This window comes from Choristoneura fumiferana, chromosome 15, assembly GCF_025370935.1.
Source record: "Choristoneura fumiferana chromosome 15, NRCan_CFum_1, whole genome shotgun sequence".
Classification (NCBI taxonomy): Eukaryota; Metazoa; Arthropoda; class Insecta; order Lepidoptera; family Tortricidae; genus Choristoneura; species Choristoneura fumiferana.
In genome coordinates, this window is record NC_133486.1 from 2526344 (window position 1) to 2546803 (window position 20460).

Genomic DNA, 20460 nt, shown 5'->3' on the forward strand with positions numbered 1-20460 from the left:
ATCTGTGCATTCAAACGAAGCAGATTGGCAATGATATAGTTTATTTAATAATTTCGAAAAAATATATCATAACCGCATCTCCTGGCCGTCCATGTAGGTGCGTTGCCATCTATACTAAATCACGACTTCTACGTTCCAAATTGATTAGGAAAGCTTAAGAAATTACATAATCACCTATCAATATTTGTTTTTTTTTTTATTGTAATTTAATTTCGATTCGATTTTTGTTGTGATTTTTATTTAATTTCAATTTTGTTTTCATCGTCATCATGTCAGCCAAAAGATGTCCACTGCTGGACATAGGCCTCCCCCAAGGCTCTCCGCTCAGCCGGTCTTGTGCTTTCCGCATCCAACGTGATCCCGCGATCTTAACCAGGTCGTCGCTCCATCTTGTTGGAGGCCTACCGACAGCTCGACAGAATTTTGTTTTGGTTTTGCTTTAATTTAATTTTTAATAAGTATTTAATAGAATGTATTGCAATTTGATAAAATTAAATTTAATATAATTAAATTAAATGTAACTAATATGACTTAAATTAAAATAGTTAATGTGATTTAAAGTTAGACGACCAGATGGGCTAGTGGTTAGAGAACCTGACTACGAAGCTTGAGGTCCCGGGTTCGATTCCCGTGTCGGGGCAAATATTTGTATGAAAAATACGAATGTTTGTTCTCGGATCTTGGGTGTTTAATATGTATTTAAGTATGTATCTATCTATATAATTATATTTATCCGTTGCTTAGTACCCATAACACAAGCTTTGTTTAAGCTTACTTTGGGACTAGGTCAATTGGTGTGAATTGTCCCGTGATATATGTATATATATTTTTTTAAAGTTATTTGTTGGTTAATGTAAGCATGATTTACCTAATGTATATTGCATGTATGTATGTAAACTCTTTATTGAATAAAAGAAAAGAATCAAAAACACGATTGGTAGAAATGTTTGAGATGCTTGTATTTTGGTAAATTTTCAGTTTCGGGATTCCCATTGTACAATTGAAAGTATTATATTTAGCTAGTGAATGCGTGTTCGAATTCCTTCAGGAGCACCTACAAAACATTCTTGTTTTACAACATTCGTAATTAAATTTTGATTGCAGAGCTTGAGATTTAAACAATGAATTTTTACATAAAAATAAAAAACACATAAAATTACAGATTGATGAATATAGTTTCAATAACCGCCGGGGGTTTGATTTCTACATTTATTAATAACTAGCGTTTACCCGCGGCTTCGCACGCGTAAATCATTGGATACAGCAGTTGAATTGAAAGTCCGGGATTTTACTAAATTCTCGTGGGAATTACCTAAACTTACATCGTGGTTTTCATTGACATTAAATTAAAACACCCATGCCAATTTTCATGACTCCAAACCCAGCGGTTGTTATTTCGAGATTTTATCCCTATCCCGTGGGAATATCAGGATAAAAAGTAGCCTATGTATTATTCCAGATGTCCTACTATCTACATACCAAATTTCATGACTCTAAGCTCAGCGGTTATTAGTTCGAGATTTTATCCCTATCCCGTGGGAACATCGGGATAAAAATTAGCCTATGTGTTATTCCAGATGTCCAGCTACCTAGGTAGGTACACCAAATTTCATGACTCTAAGCCCAGCGGTTGTTATTTAGAGATATTATCCCTATCCCGTGGGAATATCGGGATAAAAAGTATTATTGGTTTTAATCCAGGTTATAAACTAACTTTCTGCCAAATTTCATCCAAATCCGTCCAGCCGTTTCAGCGTGAAGAAGTAACAAACATACTCACTCACTCACTCACTTACAAACTATCACATTTATAATATTAGTAGGATTTCCAATGCCAAACACGGAAACAGAAAGCCTTCCAAATCTTTTTATCTTCTAAATATCATTACGGAGAAGCGAATCAGAATACATATTTAATGCTATTCATCAACATGATACTTTTGTATCGAGCCGCAAAGAACCCCGCTTCCATTCCGGCCAATTGACATTGAGCCTTGATTATTCAATGACCTGCTTCCCTCCACCCTTACTTTTAGTGTTGGTTGAGGGGAGGAGCAGGTCTAGTCGCATTGGTGGCCCCGGTCATCGAGTATCCTATTTATACTGCATTATCGATTAGCCCAGCGTCAGGTAATTGATCCAACTCGGTTTTTATAGGCTTCTATAAACGTAGTGACATTTGCGCGTTGTGAACTAGGTTTATAAGGTTGCATAACTTTATATACAGGTGTATACGAGTATGTAGTGTACCTAGTAAATACAACGTATCTGCAAAAAAGGCTCTTACGCGTTATTTTCTCATGGATGGCGAACCAACCATATATTGCTAGTGAAGTGAAAACTGGGATGTTATTTCGACTCTCTCTACATTCTTGACAGAGTGGGGTCAGTCGTGTATGCAATTTATTGTATTTCGATTAATAAACCACTTTTTCCATCCATGGTTGTTTCATCCATATCTCATAGTTGAAACTGAAAACTATACAGGCTTTATTTATTCCGGCTTTATTCGTTTACTATTCGAAGACGTAAATCGAACTTTCTAGGTCTTGAACATAATTTTATATCGAAAAATTAAACCACTATTTTAATTTAATAATCACACTGTAGTGCGATAATTTATTTATGTAAACTTTTAGTTCCATTTTTAGGGTTCCGTACCTTGAAAGGAAAAAACGGAACCCTTATAGGATCACTTTGTTGTCCGTCCGTCCGTCTGTCAAGACCCTTTTTCTCAGGAACGCGTGGAGGTATCAAGCTGAAATTTATATCAAATACTCAGGTCTACTGTCCCTTGGAGCTGTGAAAAAATCAAACTTCTAAGCCAACGCAATCAAAAGATACAGCCGTTTATGCCGCAAATGTCCGCAAATTTTCGATACTCGCAAGGGAATCATAACCTACAGGGTACTTCCCGTGAACTCAGAATCTTGAAATTTGGTACGAAGCAACGTCTTATAGCACAGATAGAGGGCAAATTGCGAAAACCGTAATTTTTTAGTTACATCATATAGAATGTTATTATAACGGATAACTCACGTCTTAAACCGAGTTTAGCTCGACATGTTTCGGGCTGGTTGGGCGGGCTTAAGACGTGAGTTATCCGTTATAATAACATTTAATATGAGTGAGTCTCACGGTAGTTTCATGTTCAAAATTACATCATATAGTAAAAATATTTATACGGAACCCTCGGTGCGCGAGTCCGACTCGCACTTGGCCAGTTTTTTACTCTATATAATCGTTTTATTCCTAAAATAATCGTCTCAACGAGAAACACCAACTCAGCGAAGTGTTGTGTAATGAAGTGCCACGGGCCAAGTTCTTTGTCAAGATAAACACGCTCTTTGTCACATTAACCCTCTTATTGTCGAACTTACCTGCGGTTTGGGCGTGTCGGACGTTTTAAAGTTTCATCGTAACTTTGTAATGTTAGTTGGAGGTAGAATTGTGCTGAATATTCTTGCAATGCAGATTTTGACAAAGAGGCAAGCAATAATAAACAATACCATTTTTTATGTCTGACTGATTTCATCATTATTACATAAACTATATTATTGCCTTCTGTAAAAATACATGTAAATAAATACATGTACCTATGGTAATTACAAGAAATTCACATAATAATCGTCAAATACGACACAAAGGCTTAACGTGCTGTCGTTCACGATCGCATTCTCCATCTCTTTCTCTCGTCTTAAACCGAATGACAGAGAGAAGTGGCAAAAGCGATTGTGATTCTAAGTGGTTTAGACCATAAGGCCTCAGTAGATTCGCTATTTGTATAATTATTTATTTTATACACCTACGCCTTAGATATTAATGTCTTCCTAAAAATACTTACTTATACAATTGAATTTTGTAGGTATCTGTTGTATCAGTATATTTATTGGAATACTTAATGTTATAAAAACTTATGCAATTAAGTCAAAATGAGACAACCAATACTCAAAACATATAGAATCGCTGTTACCTTGACCGACTATTTTAATATAAAATTCGTATTTTCGAGATAATTGCCCAAAATAACGAATGGACTCTACGGGCCCTAATTTGTCGTAATGGCTTCTTCAATCATTTTCTTACAAATAACGCTTCAGTGAACATGGATTCCACAAACAATACAATAATCTGCTGGCTAACGAACGTATTTTAAATGACTTGGCTCTTGGGCTTGAAGTAGGAGACAATAGTTATCGGAAGAAAGTGGACATTGGTTTACACAATAGATTAATCATAATAATAGTATCATTGAAGACGAAAAAGACAAAAGGGCATGAAGTAATTACAGTGCAATAATATATTAAGTCTCTTTATTGAACACGACATTGTTAACAATACAGAAAACAGGTAAGGTCAACGTCATAAATAAGTGATCACTTTTGTACCTTGGCATTTTAACGTCATGTTTGAAAAGCCATACGAAATTATGTACTGACTGAAAGCGACAAGGTTCAAAAGTGATCACTTATTTATGACGTTGACTGTACTTACGTAGAGAAAACTAAGAAGGTAGGCAATGCGTCCTTCATCATCATCATCATCACCATCCCGAAGACGTCCACTGCTGGACAAAGGCCTCCCCCTTAGAACGCCAAAATGAACGACAACTCGCCACTTGCATCCACCGGTTTCCCGCTTCTCTCACGATGTCGTCAGTCCACCTGGTGGGAGGCCTGCCAACGCTTCGTCTTCCGGTTCGTGGTCGCCACTCGAGGACTTTGGGAATGCGTCCTTACGACCCCCGAAACCTTCATTTTATTTTAGTCTGTCATAATGTGCCGCTATTGGTGAAATTCCCGTCTCTACCTCCACAATTTCCGTTTCCAGAATAATCTTGTAATAATAATAATAGAAATAGAAATCAACAATAACTTTACTAGCCTGTTGCCCACGACTCCGTCCGCGTAGTTTTTTATTTTATTCGACTGGATGGAAAACGAGCAAGTGGGGCTCCTGATGGTAAGAGATCACCACCGCCCATAAACATACACAATGTCATGGTTCCATCCAACACTGCAACATTTTACGATGGCATCAATGCTCAATTTCCCGCAGCTCAGATGTCAGATAACGTCTTGTTACGAAGGTTTTACAGTACACGTATGATACATTTTATACCGCATTCTCATTTGACTGCTGACACTGAAAGCTTTTGTTTTGATGTTTTTGTATGTTTTACTTTTACAGTGAAGAGTCTGAAGCATTGAGAGAGGAATAAATTACTTACCTACTGTCATATGTTGACACTGAAAATCTGCTAACGATTAGGTGAGGGTGACTGCTTTGTCGTCAGATTGTTCTTTGTTTATTTTGCTATTTGACACTTGATTATATTGTAGTTTAAGTAAATAAGTAGTATGTTTTGCGAAGTGAAAATGCTTGAGTTATATTATAGTTTCTTACATCACTTTACTGGTGGTAGGACCTTGTGCAAGGTCCGCCCGGATTGCTACCACCATCTTACTCGCTAATCCTGCCGTGAAGCAGTAGTGCTGGCACTGTTGTGTTTCAGCGTGGAGAGTAAGACAGCCGGCGAAATTACTGGCGCTTGAGGTATCCCATTTTAGGCCTCTAGGTTGGCAACGCATCTGCAATACCCCTGGTGTTGCAGATGTTTATGGAGGTAGTGATGTCTTACCATCAGGAGACCCACTTTCTCGTTTGCCATCCAGTCGAATGAAAAAAAACTTATTGTCTAAAACACAGGTTACAATTGTAACCTAGCTTAGACATAACTAAATTTTACTTACTAGACCTAAGATTATTTCATGTTTATACTATGAATTTTATGAATAAATAAATGAATGAATGAATGAACTGTTATACTGTCAACTAATACTTTGCTTATAGGTAATTCAAGGACTTTAATTCATGAGTCACCATGGAACCTTTTCAAAGGAAAAGTCGTTACGATTTTCCTTGTTAATTAATGCGATGTCACTATGACGTTTACTGTGAAATGGTTCCATGGTGCAGGCTCATGAATTAAAGTCTTTGACCGTACTTATAGCCCAACAGCCTTTTTGATTTTATTGCATTTATTTTAAAATCTTTATTAAAAAAAATGCATTCCGTATACAAACTATAAGCGTTTAAACCTGTATTTCATCAACTTCTATAATAGCTTAAATACTTAGAAGACGAAAGGAAAATAATATAAACTTCAAAACAACATGCAAAAGTATAACGGGGGGAACTTTTAAACACGTCACTTCGCTGACGTTCAATTCTTTATACCGGAACCTCTGAGCCCAGTCATCTGTAGCTTGCTGCTAACTTCGCCTTGCTTTGTTAAAGTTGCCAATGCGCTCCAACTTCACGGCACAGATTTTACTAACCAGGCACGGAATTTAGCTGTTTTAATTGGCCTTATAAGTTAGAAAAACGTTAGTCTAGCTATTTAGTTGAATTATCAGAACGCTTATAATTTGGTAAAGTTGTTTTTAGTTTTATATAATTCTCTGAAAGCAGTAAAAATAAGGATTGATTAATTATAACAGAGCAGAGTGTTGAATACTCTACTGGCAAAAACATAAGCAGTTACTCAACCATTATTGTCTCAATGCTTCAGGGAGGTTCTAACATTCTTTTGTCCTGAGATTTGGTTTTAATTATCATTAGCAGGGACCACGAGGTTAAAAATAAACTGTACTTGTAGGTGATGATGATGATATAATGTAATATAATATGATATAATATAATACTTGTAGGTAACTACTTAACAACATTATTTTGGCATCTTTGCAGTAATTTAAATTTTCAGCTACTAGCGCTTCCCCATAGTTGTAAAACTTTTTTAATAATGGGAAATACATAGTTAGTTATACATGCGTGACAAGTCAGTTTGCATCAATGATAATTTTTTGAACTTGCATCTTCTTTTTTATCTTTTTTTTTACTCTAGAGGACCACTGGTTGGTAACCACTACAACACTTAAGAAGATTCAGCGAGTACCTCTACTTGATCTAGATTTCTTACCGGCACCCAACACTGGCAATTTATTGTAGGTAGGTAAGTATGTATGTATGTATGTAAACTCTTTATTGCACATAAAAATAAAAATACAAATACACAGAGAGGAGAACAAAGGCGAGCTTATCCCTAAAAAGGGATCTCTTCCAGCTAACCTAGTTAGGAGAAAAAATTTGGTTATATAGAGGATAAGCAGACAGTGAAAATTACGTGCGGTAAAGAGACAAAACAGAAATACTTAAAAGAGAGAAAATAAATACAACATTATTTACATTAAAACTAACATAAAACAAAAGAAATATTACAAACAAAAGCGAAACAGTCTCATCTCAGGTGTCAGTGTCCAGCCATAATTTCTTTAAACTCTCCCTGAACGAGGCCACAGACAGAGATTCCCTTAGTAAGTGTGACGATTCGTCTGAATGTTCATTCTAACGCCTACACCTAAATTAAATACTTACCTTCAAACTACACGGGCGTGCATTTAAACACACTCCAATAACATTCTGAAATATCCGGATGAAATTGAAAACTGTTAAATACAAATAAATCGCTAAGGACAGCCTATTATGGCCCTGTAACCTGTTCCACCCAATGCGCCACTTGCACTTCCTCTAATTACTGCGTGGCGCCGCGGGACCCACTGTTGTTTATCTTTCCCATCCGTTAACACTTCAATAAGTGTCTGCGCGATGTTTGATGGTGAGACGTGGCCCGGATCCCGGACAACGGAAATGTACCGGGAAAAATACATTGCGTAATATTGCGTAAACCAATTAGGTATCAATAGGTACGAATGTAGCACGGTATGCAAATATAAATATTAGGGTTATTGACTACCCACGATCAGGGACGACATACTTAGAATACATAGCTACATACTTTTTAAAATCTTCATCATAACATTTATCGCAGTACAGAGTGTATTTGAGAAAAACGAAAATTATTTATTTTCTCAAAAATGTCCGTAAAAGTTGACATTATTCTTTACATATCAGAAGGTGAAGTGCATAGTTTATGGTCAGCGAAAAATTAAAAAGTTAAAAAGATTGCAGGCGCGCTAGCTCGTCAATAATAAATTAGCGCGCCGGCAATCAGTCACAAATTTTTTAAAAAGTTAAATGGCCATGGAAATGTTGGCACAAGTCGTATACAGCCAAATCTAATGGGCGGTATCAGATATTTTGTTGGAACTTCGGACTTTTTTATTGGGTCTGAAACAGCTTGTGGTGTTTTCGGTGGAAAATACACCTGCAGTTTATTTTTAGTAAAAAAAGGCGGGAAAGCATGAGAAAAATAATTGGAATAAAATTAAATGTTATGATATATTTTGAGAAAAAGTTTAGTCTATTTCAGAATTATTCATCATTTTTGAGAAAAGCTTTATATTAGTCTCGGCTGGAATAGCAATTGCTGGCTTCGTATTAGTTAAACGGACTCGCAAGCTCGTCCGTTTAATACTCATACTCAGCCAGCAATTGGCTACTTCCAGGCCACGACAATAATCTACTATTATTTAATTCAGAAACAAACAGTCGTTTACAAACATTCGTTTTTTAAACACACCATGGTATGACATACCTATAGTGGCTATAATTTAGACCTAGAGTTTCCCTTACATTAAATGGCAGTGTATATCTAACGAAGCCACATGCCCTGAGATAACAATCTTTTATTTGCATGAGGCTGAAATAATTTGGCATACTTACATACTTATAAAGTTATAACACTACTTACTAACATATTGTGAATGTATATTTGTTATACTGCACAGACAAAGTCGTGGGCAAAAGCTAGTCGCCTCATACCTTGATGATTCAGCTGGTTGTCTAACCTAGATACCATGCTTCGGTAAGCACTAAAACTGTGTCGCCAGCAGGTCAATGTCGCATCTGTCAGGCAAGTAGCCGCGACATGTCGCGACTTACTTCTTTTCTTGTGCGTCTAGCACATGCTAATCGTTAACCACCTTGGAAATAACCTCAAAAAGAGGGTTTGTTTCAGTACGCTCCGAGTTTTTATTACAGCATTTGTTTTAAATAAGTTTTTGGTAAAAAAAATCATTTTAAATATAAGCTTTTTTGCTGACTGTACTTTTTGTTAACTGTACTTGTCACCCAAACTACTTGCATACCAAATTTCAAGTCGAGCCATTAACCGTTTGAAGAGTTCCGTCCTGTGGAGACGATCCTGGCCGGACTACCAGGATATTGTCACTAACAGACAATTGTACTGTCACGCAATGTACATAAGTATACCAAATTTTAAGTCAATCCCACTACTGGAAGTTGGTCGAATTTAACTTGCAAGATTTGATTACAGACAGACAGACAGACAACGGGACAGGTGAAACTGAATATCATCATCCCAGCCTATATATGTCCCACTGCTGGGGCACAGGCCTCCTCTCAGAACAAGAGGGCTTGGGCCATAGTTCCCACGCGGGCCCAGTGCGGATTGGGAAACTGAATAAAAGCTTGTAAAATTCAAAAGTTTTCAACTCGTTTCTCTTGGTTGTATGCCTGCATACTACCAACTGCACTACACCCCCGGTTCGAATCCCGCCTGAAGCACTAAACCCCACCGTTTTTAAAACATCTTGGATTTTATTGGACAAACGTTCTGCTAATACATACAAATGATATAGCATTAAGTGAAGCCGTGGTGGCCTAGTAAATAAATATAAATAAATATATATCACGGGACAATTCACACCAATTGACCTAGTCCCAAAGTAAGCTTAGCAAAGCTTGTGTTATGGGTACTAAGCAACGGATAAATATAATTATATAGATAGATACATACTTAAATACATAGTAAACACCCAAGACCCGAGAACAAACATTCGTATTTTCATACAAATATCTGCCCCGACACGGGAATCGAACCCGGGACCTCAAGCTTCGTAGTCAGGTTCTCTAACCACTAGGCCATCTGGTCGTCAATGGTTTGACCTATCGCTTCTCAAGCAGAGGGTCGTAGGTTCAAACCCCGCGCGGCTCGCACCTCTGAGTTTTTCGAAATTCATGTGCGGAATTACATTTGAAACTTACCACGAGCTTTGCAGTGAAGGAAAACATCGTGAGGAAACCTGTTCAAACCTGCGAAGCAATTCAATGGTGCGTGTGAAGTTCCCAATCCGCACTGGGCCCGCGTGGGAACTATGGCCCAAGCCCTCTTGTTCTGAGAGGAGGCCTGTGCCCAGCAGTGGGACGTATATAGGCTGGGATGTAATATTAGACTTTTTATAGGCAACTATAGGTCTATTTATATAAAACTAATTCCTACCTTTAGCTAAAATGCAAAATTACTTATTGTGTAAAACTGCTTGTTTCTAAATAAAAAAAACAGCGTATTTTTAAGCAAGTAAAAAAGTGACTGAATCTCATTTGAAGCGCAATCATCATCATCATCATCAGCCCACAGCAGTCCACTGCTGGGGCTGGACATAGGCCTCTTCCATGGCGCGCCACAACACTGTCTTCAGCCCCTCAGCGCATTAACGCGCATCAACTACCACGTCGATTGCGCGGTTACCTAATGATTCGCCGACAATTTTTACGCAGATTATTGATTGGCAGACCACGTTTCACCGACTAACGGTACGCCGATGAATTTGTACGCAGATGTATTGTTTCGCAGACTAACGTTTCGTAACTCAACCTTTAGTACCTAGACTATTCAGTTGGCTTGTGCGTCAGTAAGCCGAACAACTATTAACAGAAATTCGTTTTGCCGATGAATCTCTACACATTTTTAACGTTTGCTCGAACAACTTTTCGTTTTCGAATTTGTGTTTATTTTATATTGAAGTCAAAACAAACTTAGTCGCGACGCCAGCAGTTCGGTTCTGGCCACAATTTTGGTCACAATTCTCGCTGATGCTCGTCGTCGCACCTAACCACACATTTTGATGTCACGCGATAACTCTGCTTTTCGTGTTTCGGCGAGCAGTTGTTCGATCAACTGAAACAATTACGAAACAAACAATCGACTAAAAAAAATCTGCATATCGCTATTCCTCCTACCGACTACTCGGCGAAACGAATAATAGGCGTAACGAAATTATACCAAACGTAGCTCGGCCAAAAGAAAAATCTGGCTATAGTTGTCTGCCAAATGAAACTCTGCGTAATTAAACTCGGCGAAACGACAGGTCACCCGATTGCGCCTAAAAATAAGTCGTAAATAAGCCCTCAATAACTTCCGTAAATAACGGTCTTAATCTACAAATGGGTACCTCGAGTAGGTGGACGCGGATCAATTGATTGATTGACATCAATCGCCCACCACACAATCGAAGTGGACCCATCAGCCAAATGTCCTAAGTTCCTACGGGTTAGGTCTTTATTTCAGTAATGGGGCAATTCACTCCTCAAAGGCAGACCTGAGGGATATCTAACATGGCTGACGATCGGTTTGCAATGGCCTAAAGTGCCTAAGTAATACAATCCCAACCTTTTTTTGACCAAGGACCACTTTGATTTCTTTGTTGTCGCCAGGGACCACTACGTACAAGAAAAATAAAGAGAACCAGTCCGAAAATAAACTTTAATCAAAAACTCAATGTAACTTGCATTAAAAATTATATTATAATAGAAAACATACATATAATTTTCTTGACGCACGGCTCTAAATCGGCCGCGAAATTTGAAAGTGTAATACTTTAGAATGTCTAACATATTTTGGCTTAATAACATCCTTTGTATTGCCAGTGCTTCGTCGCTTCATACAATAAAGTACATACCTACTCGTACACTCCCCTCCCCCCGCTAAATTTGACACGTAGAAATTCTATCCTCTACAATATAACATAACATGCATCCTTATCTATACCAATATTATAAATGCAAAAGTATAATACGTCTCTATATCTGTTACCTCTTTACGCTTAAACCACTGAACCGATTTATAAAGTTTCAAAGTGTCCGCGAGACAGATAAACTAATTCTTCGCACACAAAGTCTCTGGCAACAGCCAGTTTTAAATAAAAACAAAATTAAATAATTTTTATTCTTATCTTAATTTATAATTTAACTTAGAAGTCACAGTGTCAAGTAGTTCAGTGGACTTTTTTTTTTATTCGACTGGATGGCAAACGAGCAAATGGCTCTCCTGATGGTAAGAGATCACCACCGCCCATAAACATCTGCACCAGGGGTATTGCAGATAAATATCACCGGACAATTCACACCAATTGACCTAGTCCCAAAGTAAGCTTAGCAAAGCTTGTGTAATGGGTACTAAGCAACGGATAAATATAATTATATAGATAGATACATACTTAAATACATAGTAAACACCCAAGACCCGAGAACAAACATTCGTATTTTCATACAAATATCTGCCCCGACACGGGAATCGAACCCGGGACCTCAGGCTTCGTAGTCAGGTTCTCTAACCACTAGGCCATCTGGTCGTCTGGTCTGGTGGTGGTGGTGGTAGATGCGTTGCCAACCTAGAGGCCTAAGATGGGATACCTCAAGTGCCAGTCATTTCACCGGCTGTCTTACTCTCCACACCGAAACACAACAGTGCAAGCACTGCTGCTTCACGGTAGGATTAGCGAGTAAGATGGTGGTAGCAATCCGGGCGGACCTTGCACACGGTCCTACTACCTGCCTGTCTTTGTTGTTTTATCGATTTAAACCTCAAAATGGGCTTAGAGCGTTGCGTTCGTCACTGTACAGAATTAGATAACCCAATCTACTTTGAAAATCCCGTCTAATAATAAAAGGATTGACGGATACCCCTGTCCGTACGTCACCCTACCTGGTTGCTGGGATCAGAGGTATGGGAGTATCAGGCAGTCTTCTTTTATATTGCTACAAAATAAAAATCAAAAAGTATATACTGCCAGTAGGCCACAACGGGATCTTTTAAATGTAAATTTTTAGGGGTCCGTAGCCAAAATGGCAAAAACGGAATACTTACAGTTTCGCCATCTCAGTCTATCTGTCCGTCCGTCGCGCCTTAGCTTAGAGACTATTAGTGCTAGAAAGCTGTAATTTTGCATGGACGTAATATATGTAGAAATTATGCCGACAAAGTAGTAAAATGAAAAATAAAATGTATAAAAAAATGTAGGGTCCTCACATAGACGTAAAGCGGGGTACATTTTTTTGTGGGGTATCGTTAGATAGGTCTTATAAATGATTAATATGGGGTTATAGGTATAGAAAATTTTTCGATACAGTGATACGTTTGCGAAATATACAACTTAAAGTGCAAATTTTTGTTAATATCGAGAAGAAGTAACGGCTACGGAACCCTATCCTGGGTATGATCGACACGCTCTTGGCCGATTTCTTATACTGCCAGTAGCACCAGCGTTTTCGGAAAGACCATCATTGCCAAGGAGAATGCGGCGAAAGAAACTAGGCATTCATTTTTCAAAATAAAATAAGTTTAAAAATTACAATAAACTTGACTACAAACCGCCCGGCTGTGCCAATTTAGCCGGCCCGCTTATGTGTATAGCAACCCTCACTTTCCGGGTTGCCTAAGGAAAAAGTTCACTCGCTACTGCTGCTTACAAGACAGCCACAATCGCCATCCCAGTAGATACGTTTCATCGTTCGATTAAGTGTATATACGGGGGGGCTGATATTCGGACTCAGGGACTATACTAAAAAGTGCAACGCTGGCTTAATATTATTTAACACGTAAATGAGAAGGACGGTACGATACGAACATCGATTTTCAAATTTCGTAGTAGCCCCCCCCGTTTGACGTCGCAAATACGAACCGACCGACCTTTCCTTCCTCGAAAAATAAGTATTAACAATAGACATCGGGTCTTTACACCTGTCGTGTTTATGAAATAGGAACCGGCTCGCTTTGCATTACGTGACTTGTAATTATAGTGTCCGTTTATGTAACATCATGTATGTTAGGAAGAACATATGTGATTTTCCCACTAACGTCGATAAGCCAAAGGCTACTAGAAACACAGGGAAGCTTAAAGTTCCATCTTACAGACTGGCTAAAACCAAAAAGTCTTTTCTGGGAAATTGCATACGTTTTTATAATAAAATTCCAAAAAATATTATAAATGAAACGGATACAAAATTCAGATCTATTGTCAAGAAGACATTAATATCAAAGGCGTATTATAAAGTTAATGATTATATCATGGACAGGGATGTTTGGAAATAATTCCGATCCGCATTAGCGATCCCTTCAAATAGCGAACCTACTGTGTTAAAAATAAAGCTGTGTTAAAAATAAAGTTGTGTTAAATACTTGTGATGTATACATGTCATTTAATAATATTGTAAATCTGTTTTAAAAAAATATATATACCTCGTTGAGTTTCTTGCCGGATTCTTCTCAGCAGAGGTTTTTCCGAACCGGTGGTAGATTTTTTTTGACATTCATAAGTGCTTGTTGTAGCCTAAATTGAATAAAGATATTTTGACTTTGACTTTGACAGCTGTTCTTCCCTATTGAGAACTTATTGTGAAAGCGAGAATTAAATACGTCGGTTACGTGTCAAATTACTTAAAATAATGTTTTAAACTTTCGCTATGCTCACTTATAATAACCAATACATCTCGATGTCGTTTGGAACTCGAAACAAAAGATCGGTTTTCTTTTTCTTTCTTATTTGAATCTTCAGGAAAATGAAAAAAAACGCGGCCGCTGCGATGTAGTCGAAACATCGATTTAATTTTAGCAATACACAGACAGCCGTGATTAATTTCTGAAAATATTATTTAAAAATTAATTACATAAAGTTGAAAACAACGGTTACACTAGCTTCGGCGTCGGCGAAAGCCTTCGCGCTTCTAATGGCGTCGCAAAACCTTCTCAATTTTTTTAAAACCTGCCAAGTTCACTTCGGTTCCGCACACCGATTCCGTGCAAATTTAAAAACGGAACAATAAGAGTCCTAAAACTAAGAGGGTTTAAACCCCTTCTTGAGAGCTCTGTCTAATACTCATAGTCAATGATAATTTCTCCATTTGAGTCGCTACAGAACTGGTTCCGAGGTTAATGGAACATATTATCCGGCATCTCGAATCAATTCCAGATCTCTATCGTGTTATCTCGTAAGAGGATTACGGCGTCCAGTCCGCGGCGCACAACACTTCATAGCTCATATTTTCCGCAGATGAACGGTTTGTACAAATATGTACATTTTTATGCAACGATGCACATTATTCTTTGCACTAACATTAATAAATGTCAATCACCTTTGCATACGCATCAACTTAGATGCGTGTTATTTTAGACATAATTTATAAGAAGTTCAGTGTGCGAGTGACCAGCTTGAATATAGCACCTCTACAATATTCGCGGTCTTTTTATTCCTCGGCACTCGTCCTTTAGCATACTGACACTGACACCTTATTGCATCTTTGTACACGGTTAGCACACTATGCTGGAAAACACGCCAAAAAAATCAAGTTCCGTACAAATTTAAAAGCTAAAAATAAAGCTTTGTATGAATATTTTTAGTAATTTACTCGTTGTTAAAGTCCTTTAATTTCCTTTGTCAACAATTGCGTCCACATCGTAAGACTTCAGGTTCCACGTTTTGTGTATGAGTACTTCGTCTCGGGTTTTCCAAATCGTAATGTCAAGTAGTAAAATGTCAAGCTTTGTCTATGTCCGGACGGTCCAAATCGCGAAATGTCAAAGTAGTAATAAATCTTTACAATGTCTGTCTCGGACGGTCCTAATCGTGGAATTTCTAAGTATTAAAAACCTCGGACACGCCCAAGATAGGGTTCCGTAGCCATTACGAAAAAAAATGTACTATGTACTATTAGCATTTAACTACCTGGTCATGTTACGATCTGACATTCTACTACCTGGTTATTTTACGACCTTGAACTATCTGGTTATTTACGATCTTGACATTGCTTGGACATTTACGACCTGGGCACCTGGACATTTACGACTACATAAGACGCCGGAGCCATTTACTCATTGTTAGAATTGTTCCTTTAATTTGCTCTTTGTCAACATATTTTTTGGCAACCAACTGGAATTACTTCAGGTTCCACGGATTTTGTGTATGAGTATTTCGTCTCGATTTTTTTTAATAGATGTAATAATCAAGATCTTGATTAAAATCACCAGTTTTGTTATTTTGGATATTTATTTCAAAATGAAACAACTGCATTCAGCAGTTATTCTAAGGTTATGTGAAGCCTTGCGAGGCTCAATACTCTTTTGAAAGGTTGTTTTTATCACAGTTTGGAGATTACAGATCGAGTTTTTTTATATTCATTTCAACTTGATAAACGTTTTTCTGAGAAAAAAGGTAGACAGGCAGGTTTGAATTATTTTGCACCTTCACTTTAAAAATTGACCACCTCTCTTTGCAGTTTTATTCTAAAAAAAATCTGCCAAATTTCAATGCTTCAATAATTTAAGCTGTGCGTTCTCGTTACACTTTTTAAAGCGTACCTAGATCAGCGGTTATTCGGTAGATAGTACTAACTGCATTGACATTGTGCGCTGTGGCTCGAGCCTTAACATCCGTTGGCGAGGGTCCATGGACGTCCCATTAGGATAAGTGGACAGGTAGAGTAGGAGGTGAGACAATAATGATGTCTGAGGTACGATGCGTGCGGAGACCGCGTTACTCGACGACAGTAAAGAAAAAGGTTTTTTTTTAATTTGAAGCTTTTGACTTGAAGGAATGTAGGTACACTCTAGTGCTATAATTATAAATGTGCCCGATACTACTCTCGCTGTTTAAAAAATCAAAAATTAAAATCAATTTATGACGTGATAGGTATTGACTTGTTATTAACCTGCTTTTGATTCATGCATAACTATCAGGTTAAAAAATGAGGTCGTTGGATGTCTCTGTAATGTACCATGTCAATTTTACTCTTAAACTATGTGAATTTTACAATTAGATCGTTTACAATGATTGTAAACTCAATTATGTTTAACTAATATTATGACGTACTGGATGTTTTTGCGGGATTTGACGAATGGCAACACTAGGTTCTAGTGAAAACCGAATCAGAGGGCACCTCCAACCTCTAACGTTATTCCGTGGATTAATCTCACGAAACAGCTCAATTCGAAAGTGAAAGACAAATAAAAATCTTTCAATTCGCAGTGCAATCTGCGAAGATAGCACTGGTCATGGTGCAAGTCCCTTGGCGTTTCATTTTATTTTCCAACGCTCGTCTTTTGTTTAGATTTTTCTGGAATCACTGAGATTGAGTCGAAACGAGATGACAATCGATTTGACGGCTCTGGCCAAATACCTTAAAAGAAAGTGTCATGTTTTAAATTGTGATCAGATTTAAGAATGCATGAGGATTGAGAACGCATCTTAAAACGTACAAAACGTTGAAAACTGATGAATTAGTAACTATACTCTATTTATTAAACCAAGACACTAAAATGAAGTTTCATGTGTTACCTATTTTTTATATCTCATAAATAGTGATAACACAACCGGTAATCACCGAAAAGTTTCGGTACTATGTTATACGTATAAAATGTTAAGATATGAACGGATCTGTGACGTACTAACACACGTAGGGCACTTAAGATATTCTAAAAAGGTAAAATGGTCTAATGAAAATGCCAATTTCATTTGATTCTAAGCAAGTTCTGCCTGAAAGTTCAATGCTTATAGAAAGTAGAACACTGTATATGCTTCAATTTTATTTTTGTTTCTGTAAAATATGTTTTACCGATTATTTGCAATAATGTCGAAAACTGAAATCAGACAGCAGCTATTCGTATTATGCTGGTCACATTATTTTTACATTTGACATTTCATACTGTCACTTTAGTATCTTGGTTTAATAAATAGAGTATACAAAAGTAGATTAGAAGATACAAAATTGTTGTAATGTTCAAGCATTTTAGGTAAAAAATAGTGTAGATACAAAAAGAGACTTCATGTAGGTAAGTAGTATTTTTCATTTACTTATGTGAAAAAATGTACCCTCTAGTTTTTAATTTTGAGAATTACCGAATTTCAGATAAGAAGAACTTTAAATTCAACACTAAATGTTGCCAGAAAAAATTAAATCACTTAACTACATTTATACTTTTGTGATATTCGTTCTTTTAATTAATAGCACTAAATAATAGTTTTGCATATAAAGGGAGCGATTAAGGCCCGGGATTCGGAATGTTAGTAATTATATTTGATTTTGCAGTGTATTTTTGCGGTGCATTCTTTTTGGTGATGATGTATTTCCCAAAGCGCCGGAAGAATAAAAACAAAAGACATTTTATAAACTGAATTTAAAATATTTTAATTTCCTTTTATCCTTGTTCCAAAGACAGGATGGACAATCTTAAAAATCAGGATGAAAATGTTTTTGTCAGAAAGCTAATGTGGCATTCACTTCCGGGAAAACTAATACTTTTCCTGGTACTTAATTAAAAGGATTAAAATATCCTTAAAGCTTAGAATCCTTTTTGCTGGCTTAATGTGGATATAAATGTAGAGAAAAGGAGTTTTCGAAGCACTGACACATGATAACGAATTTGTAGCTGCTTCTAAACCCCATTGGGTCTAGAGGGTGCCACTCTTTACCGGCCCGGATTTTACCGACATGCAAATACCGACCCTGTACGTACATTGAAACCCGTGTCACGAAATATGCCCGGTACGCATCGTACCACGATGATAAATCCCGACCTGATAAATACAATCCTGTTTTTTTTTTGATATAATAACCCAGAGTGTGTATGCCAAGAGTTTAAAGCGAAAGGAAAAGAATTACAAAGAAAAGTGCTTTCGCGTAATTATAAATAGGGAGGGTAGGTCGTCGAACCGCCTGACCTATCCCACGGATCGAAACAGTAGTGCCCGGAACAGCTAGTGCACTTTCATAATTCAATATGTAATTGATCAATTGCAAGTGATTGCAAGGAAGCGGTGCATCTTGTCATATGCGAGCTGTGGTGTGTCAAATATACTTACTTGCAAGAATATTTTTTTCGACTGGATGGCAAACGAGCAAGTGGGTCTCCTGATGGTAAGAGAGCACCAACGCCCATAAACATCTGCAACACCACCACCACCACCAGCCAGCCAGCCCGGGAGGTGGGAGGGTGGGTTGGTGGGATCACTTAAAATATTATCCTTGCCATATTTGTTTGCATTGTGATTTATGACCTTGAATTGACCTTTTTGGACCTAGAATGTTTGGCCTCTTGCAGAGACTAGAGTCACGCAACGAGCTATGTAGAAAGAGCTATGTTTCGCCGAAGAATTAAGCAGCGTTTCCACCAGAGATGTGCGAGGATACGTTGCGAGAAATATATTTTTCATTAACCAATAGAAACGCTTAATTTATATTTATTAATAGAACGCTTCCATAAGTTACATTTAAGGGGATCCCATGCCCCAATGACCTTCGATCTGAATTCCTTAGTTTTCTAATGTTTTTTGTAGCTTATTATATTAACAACAACGGCTTTAAGCAATATAGTATCCCATATTTACTTCCAAGTTCATTGTTTTCGAAATATTTGGCATCAAAGTTGAACAATTTTAGGCCAAAAAACTGGTTTTCTGTCCATAACTTTTGTGTTAATTAGTTTCAAATGAAAACCCTCGACCAGTTTTTAGAGACTTCAAAGACGAACCCAAATATATAGATTTCGTATATGTTAGATCTTTCAAGTCAATAGAGATACGAAATAAGTGTTTTTTCAGACAATGTTTAAAAACATCATACAAAATTAAGTATTCATTTTTTTCAAAATCCGGTAGACAAAATGGAGATAAAAGATTGGAGAACCGATAGCCGTTTGACTTATAATTCTATCTGTAGTGCAAAAGTAGGAGATACGATTCAAAACTTGTCAAAAATCAATGAAAACCTCGGGTAGCCCCTTAATAGAACGCTTCCATAAGTTACATTTAACTGAATAATTACAAGATGGAAAGAAGTGATCAATCTTAGTCTACGACATTTGTACACTACCCGACAATCGATATGCCATCAATCGATGATGGAGCTAGAATGGACACTTTTTTTTTTCCGACTGGATGGCAAACGAGCAAGTGGACTGGATAATAACCATGGTGGCCTAGTGGCTTCACGTGTGGCCTCAAGCAGAGGCTCGCGTGTTCAAATCCGCGCTCGTTGAGCAAAATATATTTGAAATTTACCACGAGCTTTACGGCGAAGGAATACAGCGTGAGGAAACATTCCAAGCAATTCAGTGCTGTGTGTGAAGTTTCTAACTAGCACTAAACCAGCGTAGGAACTACGACCCAAGCACTCTCATTCTGAGAGGCCTGTGCCCAGCCAGTCTTGGCGAATAGGTTATAATAGAATGATAAATCTTGACGCTCATGCGCTGCGGTGACCTGTTCTGTGCGCTGACATTTGCGCCGCTTGAATGAAGCATCTTTATTTTTAATATCGCACGCATTCACTGGAAGCGATGGGTCCGATAAGTCGCCATATTCGTAAAAGATCTTAGTTGGTGGAAAATGATTTTTTCCAGAGTTGCATCGCATGTAAAAAGTACGT

The 20460-nt window shown here is 37.6% G+C and overlaps 1 protein-coding gene across 2 annotated transcripts in view; it reads left to right on the forward strand.

The window, feature by feature from the left end:
• Positions 1 to 20460, forward strand: part of Mip (Myoinhibiting peptide precursor) — a 103626-nt gene that overhangs the window by 65621 nt on the left and 17545 nt on the right. The gene's annotated exons all lie outside the window — the stretch shown is intronic.